We start from the raw sequence: 10,327 nt of genomic DNA, 5'->3' as shown, positions 1-10,327 counted from the left end.
CATTCTATCTCAAACAAATAAATGCTGCTGTGATTGATAAAATACAATTAATGTAAACATCTTGCTGAATTCACAGTAACAGTCCCTCTTTAAAGATTTTCTCTATAGATGGATAAGAGTAGAGCTAATATTATGTATAGGTCCTCAATCTTTAAAATGAGCAATTTAAACATGGTTCAAAAAATAGAAAATGTCAGGAGATATAAAATAAGATAATCTATTATTTGTATCTGTAAAATTATCTCGCTTCTCGTCCCATAGACGAAGACTCTGGATAATCCTTGTTCTTAGTTTCTTAGGTAATCATTCAAGCTTTTCAGTACACACAAGCACATTCAAATGTAGATTTTTACTTTCCTCTTTCTTACAAAACAAGTAGCATATTTTATATGCTATCTTTCATTTTTTGAAAGGTCAGCTATGACTGCACTACTGTATCTTCTCTCTATCTTCTTCACCCTCACACAGCTTATAAACACTGTCAAAAGCTACCTGAACCTTGAACCACTCACAGAGCAGATGGTCTTATGTCCCGCACCTCACTTTTCCTCCCCGCCTTCATGAATGCTCTTAGAATGCTTCTGCTGACACATGTGACTGAACCTTTATCATTGCTTTGTGACTGTCCCACTCATCTGCCTGCAAGGGTAAGCTGTCTCCTGTGGAATAAGATATCTTACCATCCTGAATCGCAGAACCTACAGAGGAGCTCCCCTCTTAATGTCCACCGTCACCAGGGCAGAGAGTCACCAATGGGGTCAGAGTTGATGCTTTAAACTGGTCCAGATGCGTTGGCCTAAATACACTGAGAATTCCAGGTGCTACAGATGTTGCAGAATTGTAGTCATCGTGCCTGATTCTCTGGGCTTGTCACAGCCGCACCTGGACATCAATCTCTGACTCTGATTTAGTGTGCGCTGGGAGCCAATCCACCTGCATGGCATTTGGGTGGCCCCTGGCTGATAGTAAATTCAAGCAGCATTGGTTTCAAATCCTGTTATTTATCGAAATCCCAAAAGTTACAGAGCTTTTGAAAACTACAGATCATGGTCTCTACCCAGCCCCATCTAGGGATCCCTCAAATCCCTAGGGGTCACTGTACGTGTTGTGTTTCTAAATACACTGTGAGATTTCAGTGATACCCCAAGAAGGAAGATGCTTAGGTGGGTCTCACGGCCTTCATGGATGCTGTAATCTGCAGGAAGGGTATGATGGGCAGCCCATCTTCAATATGTGTACAGTTCGGTTGCACTCCCTTTTAGTAAAACTTTGAGGAAAACAATCTTTATTTCTAATTCTACTTGGCTTGTAAATTTGGACCTACATAGGAAAGGAATCACTTAGAAATGGAAAAGAAAGAAATTAAAATAGTAGAGGAATGGAGGGTTGTTCAACCAAAGGAAAAAATAATCTGTTTTTCAACAAGAAACAGTGAATATGGCAGGAAAAAAAAAGTGATTCACCTGAGCTGGGTGAAGTTAGAAAGAAAATTCAAATTTGGATGAACACAATGTTGATATGAGGGAGAACTACATAATCAAGGGACAGAACACTTGAAAGACAAGGTATAGGGAGCCTAGCAGACAGATACTCAAAGTCAGATTTGTTCTCTGTCTAAGATTTGTATGCCAAGTGCTTTGCAGCCTATAGAGAGATGTGCAGCAATCATTTATTATTTTTGATTATTTTCATCAACTCTTTTTTCCTGGACAGTGCTTATTTTTGATAATAATTAGTGGTAACTACTAATTAGTAGTTAGTTAATTAGAAAACTAACTTTATGGGAACTAACCTGGTTAGACACCATCTTAACCATAAGATCATCAGTAACTGGACAAAACCACATTATGTGCCTCCTGATATGATGCACTGAGGAGGATAGAACCTTACTTCTGCAGTTTCCTTAGTAAAAATGCATCAATTATGTCTCATTATGAGGAAATACCAGACAAACCCCAAATATGGGTTATTCTATAAAATAAATGGTCTACCTTCTTCAAAAGTGTCAAGGTCATAAAACTAAACCAAATGCAGATTAAGAAATGATTCCAGATTTAAAAGAGAATAAAGAACCATGGTAATTAAATGCAACATATGAGATTGGATTGTTTCCTGGAATAGAATTTGTTTTTAATGTAAAGGACAATTTTGGGATAATTTGCAACACATGAGTAATGTCTGTAAATAGTGTTATACCAATGTTATTTTCTGATTTTAATAATTATACTATAGTTCTATAAAAGAAGTCCTAGATAATAGAAAACGCATACTAAAGTATTTGGGGATGGTGAGGCATTCTGTCTATATCTTACACTCAAATGGCTCAGGAAGAAATATAAATATAGTAGAATTCTAAGATAGTTCCCAAGCCTTCTACACCCTGGTACACATGCCTTGTTAATTGTTTCTCCATAGGTTTGAGCAGAATGTATACGTATGATGGGAGACCACTCCCATGATTTGATTACTCATCGGTTGACTTTGAGTTAATCCAAAGGGAAATGATCCTGGGTATGCCCTGCCTAAGCAGATGAGCCCATTAGATGAAGACTCTATGGTGCTGGAGAGCAAGCCAACATGCTGTGGAACTATGGGAAGAGCCACTTGGCAGAAAATGCCAGGAAGCCTCTAGGAGTTAAGCCTGATCCTTGGCTGATATCTGGTGAGAAAATGGGGAATCTTAGTCCTACGACCACAAGGAACTAAATTCCACAAACAGCAAGTGAGCTTGGAAGAGGGCCCTGAGCCTTGGGTGAGAGAACAACTCCAGCCAATACCTTGAAGTCAGCCTGGTGAGACCCTGAGTAGTAATCTCTGCTACTCTGCACCTGGACTCTCGACACATAGAAATTGTGAGGTAATAAAGTGTATTGTTTTAAGATACTAAATTTGTGGTAAATTGTTACATTGCAAAAGAAAACTACTATGATATCTAAAGCAAATATATCAAAATATAAACAACTAGTAAATCTTGGAGAACAACTTGGAGAAGTTCTTTGTACATTTTTGTAACTTTTCTGTAAATCTGAAATGATTTCAAAATAAAATATTCTCTAAGGGATAACATATATACACGGCTTACCATATACCAGATGCTGGTTAAAGTATTTTTAAATGTATTAATACATAAATTTTCATCAAAAAACAAATGACCCTTCTCCATGACTTGTTTTATAGATAAGGAAACTGAGGCACAGGGAATTCAGATGACATGGCTGAGGTCCCACAGGCAGTAAAAGGCAGAGCTGGGGCTTGAATCTTGCTTCTGGGTTCACATTCCTAAGGACTCTTCCATATTCTCAGTGACCCTGAAGTGATATCAAACCAACTGAGCCAGGGAACCAGGTGAATGTGGTTAAGCCTGACCCCGCAGGACCCTGAAATCCGTAGGGCATGGGAAATCATTTTTGTTTTACCCTCTGTCTTTTTTTTTCTTTTTTTGAGATGGAGTCTCACTTTGTTGCCCAGGCTAGAGTGCAGTGGTATGATCTCAGCTCACTGCAACTTCTGCCCCCTGGGTTCAAGAGATTCTCCAGCCTCAGCCTTCCAGGCAGCTGGGATTTCAGGCACGTGCCACCACACCTGGCTAACTTGTGTATTTTCAGTAGAGAAGGGATTTCACCATGTTGACCAGGCTGGTCTTAAACTCCTGACCTCAAGTGGTCCACCTACCTCAGCTTCCCAAAGTGTACCCACAGGCATGAGCCACCAGGCCCGGCTTCCCTTTTTCTTTTATTTACCATGCAAGCACTTATAGTCATGGTATGAATATCACAGCAGGATGACTCACAGCATTGGGATTTAAGCAATAGTATATTTGGCGTATATTGACGACTTTATGTATTATCAGAGGTATTCATATACCATAACTTGCCTTATCTATCCCCAAATCTAAAACCTCCATAATATATCAAGCTCACAAATGTTAAGTAGATGAAAAACACGACTGGAAGGGAGAACAGATTGAGCATGTAAAATGGAACCTAGAATAAAAACATAAAAATAAAGGCATAAAGATCAATGTACTTAAAAATCAGTCAATAATGTACTTCCAATCTTCTTGCATATTGATTTCATACATTTATCATATTTCAGGCTTTGGAATAAGATGAAGTCACCCAAACTCCATTGTGAAATCTAGTCTCCTCACAATCCGTCTGACCTCAGAGAGGCAAACAGTGAGTAATTCAAAATATTTTTGAATGAAAGTGTCAGTTTAAGATCCTCAGCATAAAACATACCTACAAAGCCTATTTGCAAAGTAAATTTACTCTGGATTCTTGATACCTATGAAAGTTTTTTCTATTATATTTATTTAAAATTACAACAGTTTACATTAGAAACAAGCTCAAACAATTAAGGTAAAAGATAAATAACTGCATACAGTTTAATTTTACAAAATGCAAACATACATCTTTCATTGTTCCATTATCTGAGTATTAAGCGCCACATAATTGCACGAGGCATTTTCAAATGTCTTAAAGGCTCTAAAATTACAGAGTTGACTTTTGTGAAATAGTCTTTATTTTCCTCCGTTATTATACAAATAATTGACCACACAGATTAAATTTAAATCGGAATTGGATATGCCCCCTACAGAGTTCATTTCTCTTGTGCAGCTAAAGGTTGGCAGCTTATGATGGCTCACAGAGCTTACTCAGGCCCTTGTGGGATACAGAATGGGGCTCACATTTTCATGATTTAGGATGTCTCGGCTGGGAGAGACCTGAGAATCCCCTGGGATCACATCACATCTAGTTTTGCCCAAGGCCACCTCCTTGCTAGCTAACCCAAGCTAATTCTAATAGTGCTCCTTTTCACTCTGAGAAATGTCTGTTTGGGAGATGGTACAGATGAGGAAATGGAAGCCTCAGGATGTAGGTTCTCTGGACCAGACTCCTGCAGCAGAGACCTGTGTTTCCTCCTGGGGATTCAGAAACCCAAGTCCCCCTGCCTTCAGAGGCGCTGCCACCCTACATTGTGGGACCGAGGTGGGGAAGCAAAGGAGCCATTGCTTTCATCCTCGCCGTAGAATGGAAAACAATTCATCATCATCAAAATTACTCACCAAACCTGAGAGGATGGCAGAAGAAAACATGTTTACATTATTTTTTCTTTCATTAAAAAGCAACACGTGTTTTTGCCAATCGATTGGAAAACACAGATACAGAAAAAGGTAAACAATTCAAAGAAAACTCCCTCTTCTAGAAATAGTTAACAGTTACTAATTGTAAAGACACATAGGAGTTTCAGGAAGTGACTCCAATTCTTGGTGTAAGAGAATATTTTCATGGTGTGTTCCACTTTGAGAAACTTGATCTGGTGACTCAGAATTATTTCTGAAACAATACCCCCTTCCCCCACCCTCAACTCAATTTCTTCTAATTACTCTCTGAGATATTTGCCTCTGACACTCACAAGGGAAGAAGGGGAGAGGGAAGGAAGAAGAGAGGAGGAATAACTTTAATTTTAATTGCCAATATGCCAAGAGTGGAAAGATGGACCTGGGTCTCCTCTGGTACAGTATCAGGACTGCATGGCACACGGTGGCAAGGCCCATGCCGGATGCCCAGTGTCAGACGCCATGCTGGGAGGAGGGGAACCTTCTGAATGGACAGCCCTGCTCAACTCCTTGGGCCTAATGTGGACTGGGAAAATAGATCTGATTCCACCCCTGTTTCTGCAGTACTCAACACGACGCCAGGCCTGTACTGGGTGTTCAATGTATTTTTCTTGAATGAGTTAATGAGGATGATTTTCACAAATTTGTTGTTGTTGGGCTCATTCTAGTCCAAGTTAGAAATATAGATCAAAGTGTTTCCAGGTGGTTTCAAATTTATTTTCTTCCTGCAAATGTGTATGAACATCCAATTAGTCTGTCAGACACTGGAGATACCAGGGTGCATAGGAAAAGGTAACTACTTTTGAGGATCCCAGAGTCACCTAAATAACCAAATACCAGAGAGAACGTGGTGTAGTTGACCGATTTAGTGAGACATCCTTGGGTTCAAATCCTAGCTCTGTATTCACTAGTTTTGTAATCTTGAGCAAGTTATTTATTATTTTTAATGTCCTTTCAGCAGGGCTGACGATAATGTTAATTCATAGGTTGTTTGAGGATTAAATGTGATAACTGACGTAAAGCCCTTGGAAGACTGCCCAGCACATGGCAAGCCTTAGATGAAGGCGACTGCTACTACAATTTAACAGCTGTGCAATCTTGGGCAGGTGATACTTGCTGCATCTGTTTACATAGGTGGAAAATGAGGATGGTAGCACAATGATTCATCGTGACTCTTAAACGGCAAGACTTTTGTTGTTTGCATGTGACTACAAGGTATGGGTCTCCGTCATGGCCCCTGATTTAATCATGGGGACACTAAATCTCCCAGGCTTTAAGCTGGACCATCCACTCAGACATCATCCAAGGCAAGAGTTGGGGCAGAAGCCCTGGGGGTGGGGCCAGCACACCTGGGCCCCCATCTGTAGTGGGCAGTGGGTCCTGGTGCCTGGCCAGAGGGCTTTGGACCTCTTTTCCCAGCTATGTGCCCTCGTTTCCCAGAGGCTGCAAGCTCTGTTGATGAAGATTCATTTGCAACCTTCAGAGATTGCCCATGGGCACTAGAAAATCCTTGAAAACACAGAGAGAGACCCTTCACCCTCTTGACCAAAAACTCTGCCTTATAACTTACTGTTAAGCGCTCCCTAGGGAATCAGGCAGAGGCTAGGATTGCACCTGATATCATGTCCTCATTTCACTTCCTTCCTCTCCTTGTCCTGCTCCCGGATTCCTTGTCAGTCTCTCCTGGGAGTGCATGCATCCTCCCACTTGAACCCTGGGCAGGATAGGGTGTGCTGCTGAGAGAGCCTAAACTAAAACTGCACCTGAATGATGCTGATCACATAAAAGGCCTCAAACTAATTCATGGCACTTGATCGTTCATCGATAATTCCAAATCCCAGATGCCTTTCCTGGGAAGTGGGACTGAGCTGAAAGGCCAGCGTCACCAAGACAATCCTGTTCTTAGGTCTCTTTCAAAAACCATGAGCACTTTCTCTATGTCAAACTACACACCTACAGGGACTTCACTTCCCTTATTCATTTATTGAAGGCACAGTACTGCTCAGAGCCTGTCCCAGATCTCCTGGATGATGAATATGTGAGGAACAAATATGTGAATTCTATGTTTCACTGTTGCAACCTCATTACATCCTCAGAATAAACTTGAGAAATAGGCGTTATGATATCCACTCAGCTGATGAAGAAATTGAGAGGTAGAGTAATTAGTTCCTGCCCCAAGATCACTCCGCCAAAAAAGATGAGAGCTGGGATGTAAAACAGGTCTGATAAGAAATTTGTTTTATTAGACTTGATTGTGTTCTTCCCACGAAGTTCCTAAGCTGGGCACTGTTAAACATACAGATTCCTGGGCCCTTGAACATACAGCTTCCTGGACTCCCTTTCAGACCTCAGATAATGGAGTCTGGAAATGCCAAGGGCTTTTCCTGGCCATCAACATTTAAGAATTAGAGGGCTAGCCAAGCAGAATGGTGTACACCTGTAGTACCAGTTACTTGGGAGGCTAAGGCAGGAGACTCACTTAAGCCCAGGAGTTCAAGACCAGCCTGGGCAACATAGCAAGACCCACTCTCAAAAAAAACCAATACACACAATTAGGGAAAAAAATCATGGCATCTAGAATGATATTAGAACTGCTGCTTATTGGGACAAAACTATGTAAATTTCAAATATAAGTGTACGTATACTTTATACATGTAAATATACATATATATACATATATATACATACATACACCACACACACACACATATGTATATATATGTAAAATGAGCTAATTACCAAGTACTAGCAAATGGGCCTGTTACCAAATACTTGGTACTTGGTTCAACCTTTGTATAAATTCAGGCTGTAGGACCTTGCTTTCTACAGGGTGACTTCGTTTCTACAGACTCACTGTAGTCTCAGGCACACTCAAGGGCATCTTCTTCTCCTCCCGCCCTCCAAACCTTCCTCTGGCCAGCCTAATGTCAGTGAGTTATAATAGTGTAATAAGACAGAAGGGCTCATGGGAATCTGAAGTTTAGGGTTGCCTTTGGTGTTCTTGTTAATACTTTTCTCTAATTGTCCATTACGATACCGATCCTTAGTCTATGGTCTTCTCCTGCTTGTCTTCTCTTTTGGTGTTGTATTAATCATTGCCTTCTGTACTAGGATGCTGGTTCAAAATGTACGGAGTGGCCAATCGATTTATTGCTGTGCAGGAAAAGGAATGGCATACAGAAGACTCCCCGGAAGATTCTCATCAAGCAAAGTCAATTAGACTTGCTGCAGCATGGGAGAAGATTGCCTTGCAAGTCTTAACATCTCAGAATAAGAAAGTCATGGGAGGGCATCTGTAGAGTTTTGGGGCCTGGACAGTTTTGACATAATAGCTGTAGATTGGTGGGAATAGTCAGGCCAGGGTTTTGAAGTGAGTTTTGGTGAGCAAGTGTTATTCTTGATTAATAAGCTATTTAGTTGATTCAGAGTCTTATCTCCCAGGATAAGGATATTCCTGGAGCAGAAACTCTTTCTGCCTATTCCTGTATTGTTTAGCACAGGCACAGGAAAGTGTACTAGCTTCAGTATTGTTCAACAGATCTTGGGAAATCATCTTGGCTTCAGTTCTCAAGAAGGATAAATTACTTGCACTGAGATAAAAATGTAGAATGTGACCTCTAGGACTAATTAAAGGGTATGTATGCAATCGCCACCAATTTCAAATTCCAGTGCAATTGCCTTTCAAGAACTCCAAATGCCTCATTTCTGTAAACTTCCACCCAGACATGATGTGCTGAGCTGATGAGCTCCGTGACAAGTTGAAGACACTCAAGAATGTGCCTTTAGAGATCAGTTGTTAAACACAGTGGTCAAGATTCCTAGAGTCCACAAACTCCTGGGAGGATCATGGGTAAGAACGTTGAGTTAATCAATTTCCTTTAGACACCAGTGAGAATCAGAGCTAAAAGTAATAATTTGTCTCTAAAAATAAAGAAAATTGTATTTTTTTGCATAGCTGCTCTTGTGCCCTGAGTTTGTTCAAAATGTATGTGTGTGTGTGTGTGTGTGTGTGTGTGTGTGTGTGTTCTTAGCTTGGATTGCCCTGAAAGCAGACCAGTGACAAAGATGTGAGTGCAGGTAATTCACCTGAGAGATGATCTCAGAATACCAGGAGGGGAGTAGGAAAGAGCGAGACGGGGAGGAAGCAATCCAGGCTGCAGCATCAAGTGTGGAAAGAGGAATGCCCCAAAAGTAAATTGAACAGAGTCCTGGTTCTCAGGAGGTTTGCATTCACCAGCAAGTTAAAACAACAGGAAGTGTGCACTTCAAATAGAGGAACTTGAAACAGCCAGAATCCTTTGTGGCCAAGAGAAACGCAATAAAATACCACACCAGCCCTTTCTTCTCAGCCTGGCATTGGAAGTTGTTTGCAAAGGTTCAGGTTTAGGTCACATTATTGACTTTTGAGCTCTTGACTTGGCCTGTCAAACCCTGGGTAAGACGTTCTAGCTTCTTACATACTCAGCAAAAATGTCATTTGAGAGTCAGAAGGTCCGAACCAACTGTGTCTCCTTTCTTCATTTAAGAGGAATTGTGTTGGACCTGATGGACAGTTGTGCTTTCTCAGTGCATCACCACTAGGTCATCTGAGGCAGAAAACAACAGAAGCTTCTGGCCATATGGAGTCACCCAGCTGGGCAGGGATGCAGATGCCATAATGAGAGGCAATGCAATTGTCTCCTGTTCACACCTCATTGCTTCTCTCTCACCTGGGCTTTAGAACCAAGTGGGCAGTTTCTTGTCCAAAGAGTAGGTTCTAAAAAACATGACAAATGTAAATAGATGGTTGCCTCTGTCACTAAGAAATTGCTTGTAACAAAGGAAGACTTCCCACTTTGCAAAAGGCCAGTTTCCCTCCGCCCTGTGAGGGTGGAGTGTCTCTACCTAGTCTCTGCATGTTCTGCTTTATTCCCATTAGAAAAAGGGTATTAGTCAAACTGGAGTGAAATAGAAATGTGGATTTTTTTAAAAAAAAGTTCAGTTTTAAATGAGCAATGAATTCAGCTTGATCTCTATTTTTTTTAATTGTTGATTAAAATGGAGATCTGGAGGCACTGACATTCTCCAATATCAAAGCGAGTTGCCACAAGGGTCAGTAAAGAAAATTACTGGGACAGGAATGAAGACACAGTCATATAACAAAGGTGTGCATTAAAAAGTGACTTCAGGTTAGATCTCATTTGATCAGAAAAATAAATTAATGAG

The 10,327-nt window shown here is 40.8% G+C and overlaps 1 long non-coding RNA gene across 1 annotated transcript; it reads left to right on the top strand.

The window, feature by feature from the left end:
- Window positions 1-3,795: 3,795 nt before the first annotated feature.
- Window positions 3,796-9,076, top strand: LOC116530152. The gene is made up of 3 exons (XR_004259855.1): window positions 3,796-6,343; window positions 7,119-7,275; window positions 8,234-9,076. It is a non-coding gene; the product is annotated as an uncharacterized LOC116530152 (long non-coding RNA).
- Window positions 9,077-10,327: the final 1,251 nt, after the last annotated feature.

Source organism: Sapajus apella, unplaced genomic scaffold (assembly GCF_009761245.1).
Source record: "Sapajus apella isolate SASKATOON/1434 unplaced genomic scaffold, GSC_monkey_1.0 scaffold65, whole genome shotgun sequence".
NCBI lineage: Eukaryota > Metazoa > Chordata > Mammalia > Primates > Cebidae > Sapajus > Sapajus apella.
Note: the sequence above shows the minus strand (reverse complement) of the source record. Positions and strands in the feature narration are given on the sequence as shown.